Genomic DNA, 18,635 nt, shown 5'->3' on the forward strand with positions numbered 1-18,635 from the left:
TTATTATAAGAATATAGTATATCATACATATAACATACACAATATGTGTTTATGTTGTCAGTAAAGCTTCCAGTCAACAGTAGGCTATTAATAGTTAAGTTTTGGGGTAGTCAAAAGTTACATATGGATTTTCAACTGTGCAGCAGGGGGTCGGGGGTGATGGTGCATCTAACATTGTATTATATGTACATACATATATAATCATGCAACAAAGATACATAATGCCAGATTTTTCATAAAAACTTCTACTATAAATATGGGTTCCTCAGAGTTGTTTTGAGAAATCAGCACAGTGTCTTAAAATCGTGTTGGGAAATGTTACGGTCTCACCTGCAATAGCTTTTCTTTTGGAACTGAACTATTATTAAGCTGTATATAACCCTAGATTATAGTTTAATTATACTCAATATTTCTTCAAGCTTCATAAAGTAATTTTTCAAAAAAATGGAAACTTGCCAAATGAGCCTCAGCAGCTTGAAAGAAAATCCAAGGGGCAATAACAGAGCACTGTAAAAAATGCAGCATCACAGTGCTCTTGGTGCCCAAAGTACTGGTGATGAGGACAATATCATATAGAAAATATGGACATCAGTGACACTGGTTCAGAGGGTGAATGTGGAAAAGTTGTAGGAGCACCTTGACTGATTTATTTCACTGACATTTTTCTTTTCATGCATACCCTTTGAGTTATTTAATAAGTATAATACTTAAACAACCTTAGTGATAAGCATTATGTTGTAATTTGATTGACAGCGTATTCTTTTGTTTTCTTTTGTTTTGTTTGAGACAGGATCTTGCTCTGACCCAGGATGGAGTGCTGTAGTGCAATCATGGCTCACTGCAGCCTCAACCTCCCAGGCTCAAGCAATCCTCTCACCTCAGCCCCCCCCCATCCCCCACCAGGTAGCAGGGACTACAGGAGCACACCACCATGCCTCGGTAATTTTTAAATTTTTTTGTAGAGGCAGAGTTTCGCCAAGTTGTCCAGGGTGGTCTCAAACTGCTTAGCTCAAGCAATCCTCCCACCTCAGCCTCCCAAATTACTAGGATTACAGGCATGAGCCACCAAACCCAGCCATATTCTTTCTTAGCAGCAAATAAAATAACAGTGTGCCTTACAATCTCTGGCACCTTAAAGTCAATAAAATATGGTGTTTTTTTAAAAGCCATATACTTCAGTTCTCTCATTTTACAGTTCAGAGATTAGGGCACACAAGGATTTAGTGACTTGCCAGAGGCGAGGCAATAGGGCTGGTTTGTTAGGGCATAATGAACCATTTGCAAATATTTTTCGAGTGACTGTCCCAACTTAGCCCCAGATTAACCCTTTGTTTTTCTAAATAATCATAACTAACCATATTGTTATAATTTTCTATTTCTTTAAGTCAGTATTTCTTTATTTTAGTTTTTAATTTTTGTGGGTATATAGTAAGTATATATATTTATGGGGTACATGAGATGTTTTGATACAGCCATGCAATGCATAATAATCACATCAGGGTAAATGGGGTATCCATCACCTCAAGCACTTATCCTTTGTGCTACAAACAATCCAATTATACTCTTTTAGTTATTTTAAGATGTACAATTATTATTGACTATAGTCACCTGCTGTGTTATCAAATACTGCATCTTATTCATTCTTTCTAATGTTTTTGTACCCATTAGCCATCCTCACTTTCCTTCCACTCCCCTACTAACTTCCCAGCTTCTGGTAACCTTTATTCTACTCTCTAGCTCCATGAATTCAATTGTTTTAATTTTCAGCTCCCACAATTAAGTGACAACATGTGTTTGTCTTTCTGTGCCTGGCTTATTTCACTTAACATAATGACCTTTATTTCCATTCATGTTGTTGCAAATGACAGGATCTCATTCTTTTTTAGGGCTGAATAGTACTCCATTGTGTGTATGTGCCACATTTTCTTTATCCATTCATCTGTTGATGAACACAGGTTGCTTCCAAATCCTGGTTGTTGTACATAGTGCTGCAATAAATATGGAAGTGCAGATATTTCTTTGATATATCAATTTCCTTTCTTTAGGGCATATACCTAGCAGTATATGGGTATATGCTGCTAGGGATTGCTGGATCATATGGTAGCTCTATTTTTAGTTTTGTGAGGAACCGCCAAACTGCTCTGCATTGTGATTGTACTAATTTATATTCCCACCAACAGTGTACAAGACTTCCCTTTTCTCCATGTCCTCACCAGCATTTGTTATTCCCTTTCTTTTAACTGGGGTGAGATGTTATTATATTTAATTGTAGTTTTGATTTGGATTTCTCTGCTGATCAATGATGTTGAGCACCATTTCATATACCTGTTTGCCATTTGTCTCTCTTTTTTTTTCTTGAGAAATGTCTAATCAAATATTTTGCCCATTTTTCAACTGGATTATTAAAACTTTTACTATAGAGTTGTTTGAGCTCCTTATATATTCTGGTTACTAATCCCTTGTCAGATGTATAGTTTACAAATATTTTCTCTCATTCTGTGGGTTGTCTCTTCACTTTGTTGATTGTTTCCTTTGCTCTGCAGAAGCTTTTTAACTTGATGTGATCCCATTTATCCATTTTTACTTTGGTTGCCTGTGCTTGTGGAGTATTACTCAAGAAATTTTTGCCCAAATCAATGTCCTAGAGAGTGCCCTTGATGTTTCCTTGTAGTACTTTCATAATTTGAGGTCTGGGATTTAATTCTTTAATCCACTTTGATTTGATTTTTGTATATGGCAAGAGATGGGGGTCTAGTTTCATTCTTCTGCATATGGATATCTAGTTTTCCAGCATGATTTATTGAAGAAACTGTCTTTTCCCCAGTGTATATTCTTGGCACCTTTGTTGAAAATGAGTTCTCTGTAGGTGTATGGATTTGTTTCTGGGTTCTCTGTTCTGTTCCATTGGTCTGTGTATCTGTTTTTATGCCAGTACCATGCAGTTTTGGCTACTATAGAACTGTAGTATATTTTGAAGTCAGGTAATGTGATCCATCCAGTTTTATTTTTCCTCAGGATACTTTTGGCTATTCTGGGTCTTTTGTGGGTCCATATAAATTTTAGGATTGTTTTTTCTATTTCTGTGAAGAATGTCATTGATATTTCAATAGAGATTGCATTGAATTGGTAGGTTGCTTTCTGTAGTATGACATCGTAACAATATTGATTCTTCCAATCCATGAACATGGAGTATCTTTCCATTTTTTGTGTGTCCTCTTCAATTTCTTTCATCAAGGTTTTAAAGTTTTCATTGTAAAGACCTTTCACTTCTTTTAATTCCTAGCTATTTAATTTTATTTGTAGCTGTTGTAAATGGAATTACTTTTTAAATTTCTTTTTCAGATTGTTCACTGTTGGCATATAGATATGCCATTGATTTTTTATGTTGATTTTGTATTCTGCAACTTCACTGAATTTGTCAGTTCTAATAGGTTTTTGGTGGAGTCTTAAGGGTTTTCCAAATATAAGATCATGTCATTTGTAAACAAGGATAATTTGACTTCTTCCTTTCCGATTTGGATGCCTTTTGCTTCTTTCTCTTATCTGATTGCTCTAGCTAGGGCTTCCAGTACTATGTTGAATAACAGTAGTGACACTGAGCATCTTTCTAAGTTCCAGATCTTAGAGAAAACGCTTTCAGTTTTTCCCCATTCAGCATGATGTTAGCTGTGGGTCTGCCATATATGGTTTTTATTATGTTGAGGTATGTTCCTGCTATACCCTGTTTTTTGAGGGTTTTTTTTTTTATCATGAAGGGATATTGAATTTTATCAAATGCTTTTTCAGTATCAATTGAGATGATCATGTGGTTTTTGTCCTTCATTCTGTTGTGGGTATATCACACTGATTGATTTGTGTAGGTTAAACCATCCTTGCACCCCTGGGATAAATTTCAGTTGGTCATGATGAATGATGTTTTCAATGTGATCTTGAATTTGGTTTGCTGCTATTTTGTTGAGGATTTTTGCAACAGGGTTTATTGGGAATATTAGCTTGTAGTTTTCTTTTTTCATGTGTCTTTGTCTGGTTTTGGTATCAGGGTAATACTGGCCTTGTAGAGTGAGTTCTGAAGTATTCTCTCCTTCTTTATTTTTTGGAATAGTTTGAGCAGGATTGGCATTAGTTCTTCTTCAAATGTTTGGTAAAAATCAGCAGTGAAGCCATCAGGTCCTGGACTTTTCTTTGCTGGGAGGCTTTTTATTACAGCTTTAATCTCATTACTTGTTATGAGTTATGGTCAGTTCAGGTTTTGGATTTCCGCATGGCTCAATCTTGGTACATTTTATTTATATAGGAATTTATACATTTCTTCTAGGCTTTCCAATTTATTGGCATATACTTGCCCATAGTAATCTCTAATGGTCCTCATATGATTTGGCTGTTTTCCCACCCAAATCTCATCTTGAATTATAGCTCCCATAATTCACACATGTTGTGTGAGGGACCCAGTGGGAGATAATTGAATCACGGGGGCAGTTTCCCCATACTGTTCTTGTGGTAGTGAGTAAGTCTTACAGGATCTGATGATTTTATAAGAGGTTTTCCTTTTTGCTTGGCTCTCTCATTCACCCTTGCCTGCCACCATGTAAGAGATGCCTTTCGCCTTCCTCTATGACTGTGAGTCTCTCCAGCCATGTGTAACTGTGAGTCCATTAAACCTCTTTTCCTTTATAAATTACCCAGTCTTGTTATGACTTTATCAGCAGCATGAAAATGGACTAATACAGGTCCTTTGAGTTTCTGTAGTATCAGCTGTAATGTCTTCATTTTCATCTTTGATTTTATTTATTTAGGTATTCTCTCTTTTTTCATAGTCTGGCTAAAGGTTTATCAATTTTGTTTATTCAAAAAACTAACTTTAAAGAAAAGAAACAACTTTTAATTGATCATTTGTATTGTTTTCTTCATTTCAGTTTCATTTATTTCTGCTCTTTTATGCTACTAATTTTGGGTTTGGTTTGCTCTTGCTTTTCTAGTTCTTTAAGATGCATTCTTAGGTTGTTTATTTGAAGGTTTTCTATTTTTTGATGTAGTATTAATAGCTATAACTTCCCTCTTAGTGCTGCTTTTGCTGTATCCCATAGGTTTTGGTATGTTGTGTTTGTGATGTTATTTGTTTCAAGAGATTTTTAAATTTTCTTCTTAATTTCCTCATTGACCCATTGGTCATTCAGGAGCATACTGTTTCATTTCCATGTGTTTGTTGAATTTCCAAAATTCCTCTTGTTACTAATTTCTAGTTTTATTCCATTGTGGTCAGAGAATATACTTGACACCATTTCAAATTTTTTGGAATTTTTAGAGATTTGTTTTGTGCTAACATATGATCTATTCTCGAGGATGATCCACGTGCTGAGGAGAATGTGTATGCTGCAACTGTTGAATAAAATGTTTCGTAGATACCAATTAGGTTCATTTGGCAGGTAGTCCAGATTAAGTCCATTGTTTCTTTGTTGATTTTATGTCTGGATGATTTGTCCAATCCTGAAAGTAGGGTCACCAGCTATTATTGTATTGAGTTCTATCTCTCTCTTAAACTCTAATAATATTTGCTTTGTATATCTGGGTACTCCAGTGTTGGGTGTACATGTATTTACAATGGTTATATCCTCTTGCTGAATTTACCCTTTTATCATTATATAATGAGCCCTCTTTGTCTCTCCTCACAGTTTTTGTCTCGAAATCTATTTTGTCTGATAGAAATATAGCTACTTCTGCCCTTTTGTTGTTTCCATTGGCATAGGATGTCTTTTTCCATCCCTTGTTTTCAGTCTATATGAGTCATTATAGGTGAAGTGTGTTTCTTATAGACAACAGATAGTTGAGTCTTTTTTTTTTTTTTTTATCCATTCAGCCACTCTGTGTCTCTTGATTGGAGAATTTAGTCCATTTACATTCAATGTTATTATTGATAAGTAAGGATTTACTCCTGCCATTTTGTTATTAGTTTTGTGGTTGTTTTGTGGTCTTACTTTTTTTTTTTTTCTGTCATTCCTTCCTGTCTTCCTTTTAGTGGTAATGTTTCTCTGGTGGTATGTTTTAATCTCTTCCTTTTTAGACTTTATGTATCTGTTGTATGTTTTCAATTTGAGGTTACCATAAGGCTTGCAAATACTGTCTTATAACCCATTATTTTAAACTGATGACAACTTAACACTGATTTCATAAACAAATATGCAAAAAGAAAACTAACAAAAACTCTACACTTCAACTTGTCCCCCTGCTTTTTAACATTTTGTTGTTTTTTTTTTAATGTTTTATCATACTGGCTATTTCTTGAAAAGTTGTCATAGTTATTATTTTTGATTGGTTCATCATTGAGTCTTTCTTCTTAAGTTTGCATACCACCATTACAGTGTTATACTGTGTTTTTCTTGGTGCTTACTATTACCAGTGAATTTTGTAACTTCAGATGATTTCTTATTGCTCACTAACATCCTTTTCTTTCAGACTGAAGAATTCCCCTTAACATTTCTTGTAGGACAGGTCTGGTGCTCATGGAATCCCTCAGCTTTTGTTTGTCTGGGAAGGTCTTTATTTCTCCTTCATGCTTAAAGCAATTTTTGCCAGATATACTATTCGAGGATAAAAGTTTTTTTTTCTTTCAGTACTTTAAATATGTAATGCCACGCTCTCCTGGCCTGTAAGATTTCCATTGAAAAGTCTGCTGCTAGATTTACTGGAGCTCCATTCTATGTTATTTGTTTATTTTCTCTTGCTGCCTTTAGGATTCCTTCTTTTTCCTTTACCTTTGAGAGTTTGATTATTAAATGTCTTGAGGCAGTCTTCTTTGGGTTCAATCTGTTTGGTGTTCTATAACCTTTTTGTACTTAAATATTGATATATTTCTCTAGGTTTGGGAAGTTCTCTGTTATTATCACTTTGAATAATATCTGTCTCTACATCCCTATCTGTCTCTACATCCTCATTAAGGTTAATAACTCTTAGGCTTGCCCTTTTGAGGCTATTTTCTGGGTCTAATAGGCATGCCTTATTCCTTTTTCATTCTTTTTTCTTTTGTTTCCTCTATTTTCAAATAGACTGTCTTCAAGTTCATTAATTCTTCCTTCTGCTTGATCACTTCTCCTATTAACAGACTGTGGTGCATTCTTTAGTATGTCAATTGCATGTTTTCAACTCCAGGATTTCTGCTCAATTCTTTTTAATTATTTGAATCTCTTTGTTAAATTTATCTGATAGGATTCTGAATTTCTTCACTGTATTATCTTAAATTTCATCAAGTTTCCTCCAGTCACCTATTTTGCATTCTCTCTCTGAAAGGTTACATAGCTCTATTTCTCTGGGTTTGGTCCCTGATGCCTTATGTTATTCAGTTGATGAGGTTATGTTTTTAGATGGTCTTGATGTTTATAGATGTTCATCAGTGTCTGAGCATTGATGAGTTAAGTATTTATTGTAGTCGTCGCAGTCTGGGCTTGTTTGTACCCATCCTTCTTGGGAGAGCTCTGCAGGTATTTGAAGGGACGTGGGTGTTGGAATCTAATTTTTTGGTCACTGCAGCCATATCTGCATTAGGGGGCACCCCAAGCCCAGTAATGCTATGGCTCTTATAGACTCATAGAGGCATCATCTTGGTGGTTTTGGATAAGATCCAGAAAAATTAACTAGATTACTAGGTAGAGACTCTTACTCTCTTGCCATACTTTCTCCCAAACAGACAGAGTCTGTCTCTGTGCTGAGCCACCTGGAGATGGGGAAGGAGTGACACATGCACCCCTGTGGCCACTATCACTGGGACTGCACTGGGTCAGACCTGAAGCCAGCACAGCAGTAGGTCTCACCTAAGGCCTGCTGTAACCACTACTTGGCTACCACCTATGTTTTCTCAAGACCCTAGAACTCTATAATCAGCAAGTAGCAGAACCAGCCATCCTTCAGGGTGAAGAGTTCCCTTCAGGGTAGAGGGTTCCTCTGGATCCTGGATGGGTTCAGAGATGGCATTCAGGAGCCAGGTCCTGGAGTCAGGAACCTTAGAAAGCTACCTGGTGCTCTATTCTACTGCAGCTGAGCTGGTACCCAAAGCACAATAAAAAGTCCTTCCCACTCTACCTCTGCTTTCCACAGGCAGAGTAGCCTCTCCCCATGGCCACCATCTCCAATGTGCCATGGGGAATACTGCCAAAGTACCACCGATGTTCACTTAAGGTCCATGAACTCTTCAGTCAGCTTGTAATGAATGCTTCCAGCCCCAGGATTCTCCCTTCAGGGCAGTGGGCCCCCCTCTAGCCCAAAGCAGGTCCATAAATGCCATTCATGAGCCAAGGCCTGGAATGGGAACCCCAATGGCCCACTTGGTGCTCTACTCCCCTGTGGCCAAACTGGTACCTAAGTTGCAAGACAAAGTCCCCTTTACTCTTCCTCTGTTTTTCTCAAGCAGAAAGAGTCTTTCCTCATGGCCACCACAGTTGGGAATATGCTAGGTCACACTTGAAGCCAGCATGTCTCAGATTCTCACCCAAGGCCCATGGCATGTACTACCTGGCTACCGCTGCTGACTATTCAGGGCCAAGAGCTCTTAAGTCAGCAGCTGATGAAACCTGCCAGAATTGGATTCTTCCCTTCAAGGCAGTGAGTTTTGGCCCAGGTTTTGTCTAGAAATCTTGTTCAGAAGCTACACCTCCCAACTTTGTGTGGTGCCCTCTCTGACTGTAGCTGAGTTGGTATCCAAGTTGCAAGACAAAGTCCTCTTTACTCTTCCCTCTTCTCTCCTCAAGCAGATGGAAGGGGTCACTTTTGGAACTGCAAACTGTGCTGCCTGGGCTTGGGGGAGGAGTGGTGCAAGCACTCCCTTAGCCACCCCAGCTGGTATCTTACTAGGTCACATGCCCACCAAGTCAATGGGCTCTTAGCCCAGCACAGCACTAGGACTTGCCTAGGAGTTGCAGTTCTTGTGGCTTAGACTGCCTTTCAAGTTGATTTAGGGCCCCAAACCACTTTAGTCCACTGTGGTGGGGCTTGTCGGAGCTCACGTGGCAACTGCTGGGATGGAGGATTCCCTTCTAGCTAGGGCTGGTCCAAATGCTTCCTCCATGGGTGTTGGCTGACTTCTGCCTGGTATTGCTTTCCATTGTGATAGGAAAGCACCAAGTTCCAATGCAAAGTCCCAAAATCACAGCACTTTTCCTCCCCCAAGCTCACAAATTCTTCGTGCCATGAGACATGCGGGATGGGGAAGGGGTGGCATCGGCAATTCAAGACTGTTTTTGCTACTCTTGTCAGTGGCTCTTTCAGTGATATGAAGTTAAAACCAGGTACTGTGATCGCTCACCTGATTTTTGGTTCCTACGAAGGTACTTTTCCTGTGTAGATAGTTGTTAAATTTGGTGTTCCTGCAGGGAGGATGATCAGTGGAGGCTTCTATTCAGCCATCTTGCTCTGCCTCCCAAGGTCTGTATTTTTTAATAGAATATAAATTCCTTAAGGTCAGGGACTAAGTCTACATCATTTACTGCTAGATAGCAAAGTGCCTAGAATTTAGGAAATTATCAATAGATATTCAATGGAAGATAGGGAGGGAAACAAGGGAGGGAGAGGGAAGGAGGGAGGAAATGAGGAAGAGAGGGAGGGACTAAAGCATTTCAAACTCAGAGTGAGGCTAGAAGATAGTTATACTTGGGTAAGATAGTGTTACATAAGGTGATTGAGGTACTAATACAAAGGATGGATGGCATCAAAGAGGAAACAGTAGTGACTGCTTTATCTGCTCATTCTCTTTCTGCTTACTCCAATGGGGAACATTTCTTTGTGACAAGAAAATGGTTTCCCATGTAGAGCAGAAGAAACGAAAGGGACCAGGAGAGGGGCCAGGAGAGAATGGTACCCTCCTTGTTAGGATAGAGAAAGCCAAATACAGGGTGTGAGAGCTGTCCTTGATATAGGCAGCACAGCCTTCTCCAGTTATGAATTCCAGTGGGTCTGAGTAGGGCTCTCATGAAGCTCTGACTCACTGCAGCAGGCCCATGGCTTCTCCATGGAAAGTCCACAGGGCTCTCCAGATGCTTTGCTTCCTGGTGATCTGCAGTGACTACACTATTAGTTTTCCATCTGTTCCTCTATTTGAAATGAATCAAGTCTCATCAAACAAGGGACAGTCAAATAAATGCCCCTGATGCACAGGCATCTGTGACAAAATGAGGACTGATTTACTAGTGCCCTTGTGGCTTGGAGTCTGCTTGAGGCTAGGTTTACTTTTCTTCCCTTTTCTCAAAAGTATTTCATCTATACATTCTTTTGGTCCATTGTTTGACAATTACTGTATGATGAGTCTGAAACTTTGTAGCATTTAGTTACATGAGGCGGAAATTTCACGTACGTAAAACAGACATGAAGTTCGGCCTAATGAAAGGACCCTAATTTTCAAGTCTCAGTGCCCCTAATCTATAAAATGGTAATATGCCCTTCTTTACAGAGTTTTTCTGAAGGCTAAGTTAGTGAATGGATGTAAGAATACTTGGAAAAGTATAAACTGCTTTAAAAGAATGGATAGTCTTTAAAAGTATCACAGATTTCTTCATTTTAATCTCTCTATTCAGTCAGGTTCCTAGCTCATGTTAGATTCGTGGGTACTTAGATATTCATGGAAGAAAGAGGCCAAGTGAGTGTAGCTCTAAGTTCTACTTTGCCCTGATTATTTAAGAAGTCTGATTTCTTGTGAAGTTTATCCTTTCTCCATTTCCCTTTCAGGCACGATGGAACCTCAAGCCTTGTCCTCTTAGTTGTCTTTGAAGATGCAACATTTGGCCCCTTATGTTAAACACTAAGCGACCTAACTCAGCAATGACTAGCTCTCACTAGCTGTAGTGCAGCCTTACCTGATATCTTTCTCAGGATCTTCTTTCACTTCCAGAGTGTTCTTTCTTTTTACCCACCCAGCTGCTCCCATCCCTTGTTGTTCAGCTGGACTCCCAGATCAGAACATCTGATCATTCTAATCCCCGCACAGTAGTTCTGGATTTTCATATTTAAATAGTTATTCAACATAAGATACTGCCCTGCCTGGCACCGTGGCTCATGCCTGTAGTCCCAGCACTTTGGGAGGCTGAGGCAGGACCATCGCTTGAGCCCAGGAGTTCAAAACCAGCCGAGGCAACATAGTGAGACCCCATCTCTACAACAACAACAACGACGACAACAACAACAACAACAACAACAACAACAAAACTGTTTTAAAAAATTAGCTGGGCATAGTGACACACACTACTCAGGGGACTGAGGCAGGAAGATCCCTTGAGCCCAAGAAGTTAAGACTGTAGTAAGCAAAAATTGCACCACTACAGTACAGTCTGGGCAATAGAGTGAGACCTTGTCTCAAAAAAAAAAAAAAAAAAAATGGATTCTAGCCAAAAGGACACCCAAAAATGAATGCAAAAATAAATGATTTCCTCCCAAAAATAGCTCATTAATTTGCTAAGCAATACTTGGTAGCTTCACTTCTCTATTAAGTGGAAACAACAGTAATACTGCAAGTAAATATTCTACTTTCATCTAAAGAAGAACTTAAACCTCTAAATAGCCATCTGTAGCCTATAGAGGACTTTCTCAGCAGCATAAGTTGAGCTGTTATTCCCTTTCAGGCTCCCAGGCCATGCTATGGACTGATGACATTTCATTGAAATTATTAGATGTTTGTCTCTTAGACATTTAGAATGTGAATTGCAGAAAGGTAGAGGCAGTGATTATTGGTCTTCAAAATACTAGCCTCTACCACAGAGTCTGGCAATTATAAATGCTTAAAAATATTTTTAGGACAAAACAGTCCATAAGTAGTTGTAAGAATGTAGTTAACTTATCTAAGGGAACATTGAAAATCAGAGTAATTAAATTCAAAGATAGCCATGCCAATTGCTTCAGCTTTACTTATAAACTCCGATTTTCAATCATGTCAACAATGTGATTATAATAGCTTACAAGTGAAAATTACAGATGGAAAGTTTTCCCAAAGGAAAACTGCCTGAGGCTCTTGAAGCAAGTGCAATTCCGAGATATCCTGCCCAGTGCTTTCTCCTGGCCCTTATTAACTCTTACATTTAAATGTCCACCACTCAGGCCATCATGCTTAGGAAGAGAGGCGGTTTCACTGAGGTGAGCCATTTCCTGTTTCTGATATCTTGCATCATGGTTTTATTTAGACTATCAGATGATTGTGTAGGAATACGTGACTGATAGATGTGGGTGCTGTTTGCTATTCTACAACCCCCTACCCAACATACACAGGAATTATAAAATGTCACTCCAGCGTAAATTGTTCTTTGATTGTCACATTGCTCAAACCTGATCTTCTAGGTCAGAGTTTCTAAAGTAGGGTACATGGATAAACTCCAGGGGGAATTCATGAATTCCCCTGAAATAATGCACACGATTTTTCTGGGACAAAGGTTCACTGCTTTCATTAAATTCTCCAAGTAGTCTGTGACTTCACCAACAGTTAAATACCACTGTTAATTCTTTTGTCTTATATTCATAACAATCAAAATATAGTAGAAAAATGGCAGTTTGCATATCTGGAAATTTCCAATATCCAAATAACAATAGTAATGACAATAAGACAACAATAATACCTTGGCTAACATATATTGAACATTTACTGTGTGGGTTATTACCATAAGTTCCTTATAAGAATTGTATTACTTAATTTCACCACATTCTGTAAGTAGATACCATTATTATCCCTAAATTAGATGTGAGGAAACTAAGACCCGTGAAAACTAAATAACTTGTTAATAAGTTTGACATTGGAAAGCTTAATAGCAAATTTTGACAATTAAATAACTGATTTTGGGAGCAGTAGAAATTGGAACAATTCTCGTATTGCCATATTTTAAAAGCAGGGATTTTTTTTTTAACTTAATGCTTTAGAAGGCATTTGATACCTGAATCAGTTATGCCAGAAAAACAGTCAACATCTCTGTTCAATCTATTTTTAAAAGAATCCTGACCTATATATCACGTATCTTCAGGGGTCACATATTTTTGTATTTGACACTGCATATTTGTATATCCCCTTTCTTTGGAGGTGCTCCAGGAAACATACAGATATTAATCCAGCCCTCCCATCACTGTATGAGATAAATCCCAATCATAATTTTGTTTCACATGAATATTTGTGCCAGGTAATATTTATGTGCTGTACATCCCTGCCACTGATCAAATTTATGTTCAGACTCCCAAGGGATGAGAAAAATTCTAGTATATCCCTCATGTCACTACACAGAGGTGGAAAATACCCAAAAACCTTTCTCTGCTAGTCTGGGTGGCAAAAACTGAGACTGAAAATGCAGCAGTTCATCACAGAAACCCAGCTTTGATCCCCACAGCTTTGCTGAACCAGGGGATGTTAGGAAGAGCTTGAAATGAGTATTGGAAAAAGCATCTGTTTATTTCCTGAGGGGAATAAACTTCCTAGTGGCACCACCAAAAGTAATATACAGATAAAACTGTAGTATGAGCAATAATTTTTTTTCAATAGTAGTACACAGATATAGCTATAGTATTCTGGTGTGTGCCCCAATTCCCCTTACTAAGGCATTGGTACAATTAATCAACCAAGTAAGCTTAGGGAAATAACTCTGCTCCTGTTCAGATTCTGCTCCTTTATCATTTTGCTTCTGCACCATCCAGCAATAACTCTGTTTGCCACAAGCTGATGCTCGCCACCCCATTATAATTCCCTGTTTTGGGACTGATGTGCTCGTTCATCCAGCAGTTACCAGGGAGGACCTGTGAATGTTCCAGGCACTATTCTAGATGCTGGAGATACAGCGGGGAAAAAACACTCTTGTTGACACCAGCATTTCAAAATTTGTGACTTACTTTACAGAGTTTTCACCAATAGTATTTCTACTTAACTGTTTATAGTATTTTTAAAAATCTCTGCAGTTAACAGAACTTCAAGAAGTAAAGAGCTTCACCTGTTTTGCTGAATATGCCTCTAGTGGTTGCTTTGAAATTGTACTTTCTCTTTTTACGCTACAGCCATGGGGTGAAGATCTTATAGAGCATTTTGAGGTGTGATGAAAAGTATTTTAAGACCAAGTTTTTCTGTGGTATTTCAATGTTAAATTTATCTTATATGACATTATATAGTGTGCCTGCCCCACTCCAATCACCCGCAGCAACACAAACTTCCTGTTTTCTAGATTCCCTTTCTCAGTGACAGATGTCAACATCCACCAATCAAACAAGTTGGAAACCTTGGGGCCTTTTTGATCCTCACTCACTTCCATGCTTCCCACATCCTAATTGGTCTCTAACTCCGGAAAATTCCTCCTCATTAATATGTCTGGTGTCCATGTCATCCACATAGCCACTGATGTATTTTAGTCTATCAAGTGTTGCCTCTGGGTGGCATAGTCAGTACCTGACTAGGGGGTAGTCATATCCACCCTACCCCCATTGCATGGGTCTCTATTTAGACTCTAGTTCTCAGCCTCCTTTGAATTTATGTGTGTACATGGATGGAATAAGTTCTTGCCCTTGGGATGTGAACACAAGCAGGCCAGTAATGGCTTTTAAGAGAGCTGTCTTTCCCCTTCCACCAGCTGAATGAAAACAAGATAAAGTCCTAGGGCAGAAGTTTCTAAACTTTCTCAGTCCACAGAGCCTTTAGTGTCTCAGAATTTTTTACAGCAACTCCAGGCCAAATGAAATACCACTAGTTCAATTTACTAAGTAGTTAGGTCCAAACAACACAGTTCATATTTTATCCTAACAACTTATTAGCCATTTGAAAAAAGATATATATAAACTAAAAGAACAACACATGTTCATTTCACTCTTAAGTAACCACAAGTAGTTCCTCAATTCTAGCTGCATGTTGGAATCCCCTGGAGGAACTTTTCAAATACTGATGCCTGGGCATACTCCAGACCAATTGAATCATATACCCACTGATGGGACATTTTTTAAAAAATTAAACTCCTAATTTTGAGATAATTGTAGATTCATATGCAGTTGTAGAAAATAATATAGAAATTCCTTATATCCTTTACCTTGTTTTCCCCAATAGAAATATCTACAGAACTATATGTAATATCACAACCAGGATATTGACATGGATGGAGTCAAGATACAGAACATATCCATCACCACAAGGATCAATCATTTACTCTTTTATACCTGCATCCACTTCCCTCCTGCCCTTACCCCTGGCAACTTCTAACCCATCCTCTAGTGCTATAATTTTGTCATTTCAAGAATGCTAAATAAATGGAATCACACAATGTGAAATCTTTGGGGTTGACTTTTTGCCCTTAGCATAGTTCTCTGGTAATTGATCTGGGTCGTTACGTGTAGCACTAGTTTGACCCTTTTGATTGCTGAGAAGTATTCCATGGTATAGACAAACCACATTTGTTTAGCCATTTACCTGTTGCAGGACATCTTCGTTGTTTCTGTTTCCTGCTATTATGAATAAGGCTGTGATAATTATTCACTTACAGGTTTTGGTGTGAATGAAAGCATTCATTTCTCTAGGATTAATGCCCAGGAGTATAATTTCTGGCTCATAGGGTGTTTGCATATTTAGTTTTCTAATAAACTGCTAAACTGTTTTCCAGAGTAGTTGTCCTATTTTACATTCCCATCAGTAGCGTCAGAGTGATCTAATTTCTCTGCATCCTCACCAGCATTTGGTGTTGTCACTAATTTTTATTTTAGCCTTTCTGATAAGTGTGTAATGATATCAATTGTAGTTTTAATTTTTAAGTAATTTGAGCCATTTCTCTAATGGAAAATGTTGAGCATTTTTTCATGTGTACTTACCTGCCATCTGTATATCCTCTTTAATAAAATATTTCATGTCTTTTTCCCATTTTCTAATTAGATTGTTTGCTTTTTTACTGTTGAGTTTTGAAAGTTGCTTGTATATTTGAAATACTAGTCTTTTGTCTTTTGTTGGATATGTAGTTTGCAGATATTTTTTCCTGGTCTGTAGATGTTCTTTTCATCTTAAGCAGGTCTTGCAGAGAGCATTCATTTTTAATTTTGATGAAGTCCAATTTGCTGATTTTTTTTTTCCTTTTATGGATCATGCTTATGTCAAGTCTAGAAACCCTTCACTAAACCTAGATCTTAAAAATTTTATCCTTTTTTTCCTACAGTTTCTAAATATTTCATACAGTTTCTATAATATTATGGTTTACATTTTTGACTGTGATTTATTTTGAGTTAAATTTTATACAAGGTGTGAAACTCTGGGCAAGTTGTGGGATTTATTTATTTATTTTGCCTGTGGATGTCGAATTGCTCCAGCATCATTTGTTGAATAGGCTACCTTTCCTCTATTGAATTGCATTTGCATCTTGTCAAAAAACAGTATGTCATATTTGTGCGAGTCTATTCCTGGGTCCTCTGTTTTGTTCCAGTGATCTATATGTCTATCCCTCCATCAATACCACAGTGGTTTTACTTATGATTTTTGATACAGGGTATCACTCTATCGCCCAGACTGGAGTGCAATGGCATGATCATAGCTTACTGCAGCCTTGACCTCCCAGGCTCAAGTGATCCTACTGCCTCAGCCTCCGGAGTAGCTGGGACTACAGGTGCACACTACCATGCCCAGCTATTTTTAAAAAAAAGAAAATTATGCAGAGATGAGATCTCACTGTGTTGCTGCTCTTGAACACCTGGTCTCAAATGATTCTCCCCTCTCAGCCTCTCAAAGTACTGGAATTATAGGCATGAGCCACTGCACCTGGCCTACCACACAGTCTTTATTACTCTTAACTATGTAACTTTTGAAATTGAGTAGACTAAATACTCCCACTTTCTTCTTTTTAAAAATTGTTCCTTTCCCTTTCATATAAATTTTAGAATAATCTTGTCTATAGTTACAAAATATTTTGCTGGGATTTTGATAAGGTTTGCATTAAACCTATATATCAATTTGGAAAGAATTAATGTCTTTGTTATGCTGAGTCTCCCAGTCCATGCACATGTTTGTCTCTCCAATTATTTAGGCCTTCTTTAATTTCTTTCAACAGCATTTTTTAGTTTTCACAATGTAAGTACTATATGTTTTGTTACTTGTACACCTAAGAATTTCATTTTTTGAACAATTATATATGATATTTCATTATTAATTTTAAGGTACATATGTTCATTGCTACTATATAGATATACAACTGATTAAAGAAAATCAATGCTTTTTTCTGTTGACTTATGCTATCCACTGGAATATTAGTTCTTAGATTGCAGGAATAGTATCCATTTTGTTCAGTGTTGTATCTCCAATGCCTCAAACACTGTCTGGCACATAGTAAGTGCTCAGTTCTTATTGAATGAATGAATGGGATGCCTTTTCATTTATTCTAATCTTATATCCTTCAGAAGCACTTTAAAGTTGTCTTCATATAGATGTTGCACAGTTTTGTTAAGTTTTTTCCAGGGATTTTACCTTTTGGCTATTGTAAATGGGGCCTTCTCTTCTATAATAACCTTTTACTGGCTGTTGTTTGTCTATATAAAGGATATAGTTTTCTGCATATTAATTGTATAACCATCTGTGTTTTTAAATATCCTTATTTGTTCGTAAGAACTTTTCATAATTCTCTTGTGTTTGCCAACCATCACTGTTACTTTTCTTAAAAATTTCTGGAGTTCAGTAATTAAAAAGATTGAATTACAAACACAAAGAAAAACAGCAAACAACTAAATTTCATTTCATCAGTGGGATTCTGTTCAGTTATGTTGAGTAAGTAATGGTATAGCTGTAAACCTATACCATTTATTTTCTAAGATAAATAAATATGGTGATTAAGGAAAAAGTCAAATTCAGAACCATTTCCTTCCTCACTAGTTAGACATCATCTGTTGCCTGTGCTGCTTGCTAATTGAAAGAGATTACTGTGCTCCCTACAAGGTCCTCTTAATTGAGGGAGTGATATTTGCAATTTAAATCACAAAAGAAAGAAATCATCAGTACATATTGACTTGCCCAAGTTCCACTGTTTTACCACAGTGTTTGTTCAGTAAGCCTTGATATATAAGTGAACTCATGCAAATGAATGCATCTGTCTTCATTTCTTCTGTCTTCATTAGATCACTATGCAGACATTAAACACCAAAAAGGGTATTAAATGATTAATTAGCCAAGTGGAGACTTCAGGTGAGCCAAAAGCAAACTCCAAAAGCAGGTTCCTTTCTCTCCAGACCACTTCTCTCCCACCCCCTACAGAAACATCCATAAAAGATTTAGTCAATTCTTCTGGGACCAGAGATACTTATTGGCAGTTACCATTCTTGCGATTCAGCAAATTTTCTTGCTGAAGTATGTTCTATCTTTACTCCTGAGTTTTGCCTAATTTATATTCCTTCTTTGGTCTGCTCTGCTCAGCTACCCCTGGTCGATAAGTACAGCAGATTGGCTAGAAGACAAAATTGTAAAATAGATGGTGAATTTGGAATCTCAGGCCTTCGCTCTACGTTGTTGCCTGGACCATCTTCTCTGTGGCTGCTTCCCTACAACTCATGCTGTATGGCACAGTGGTCTGTGACGTTGCCTCTTTGATTAGGCTGTGGCCCATCTTGAGGATAATGGCCTTTGCTTTTTCCATCTTTGAGTTTTATTGTCTGGCTCAGAGTAGGCATTCAATATGTGCTTGAATCAATGAATG

General features: G+C 37.7%; 1 protein-coding gene across 14 annotated transcripts in view; it reads left to right on the plus strand.

The window, feature by feature from the left end:
• Positions 1 to 18,635, plus strand: part of GRIP1 (glutamate receptor interacting protein 1) — a 726,419-nt gene that overhangs the window by 506,672 nt on the left and 201,112 nt on the right. The window lies entirely within an intron of this gene.

Source organism: Pan paniscus, chromosome 10 (assembly GCF_029289425.2).
Source record: "Pan paniscus chromosome 10, NHGRI_mPanPan1-v2.0_pri, whole genome shotgun sequence".
NCBI classification, from domain to species: domain Eukaryota; kingdom Metazoa; phylum Chordata; class Mammalia; order Primates; family Hominidae; genus Pan; species Pan paniscus.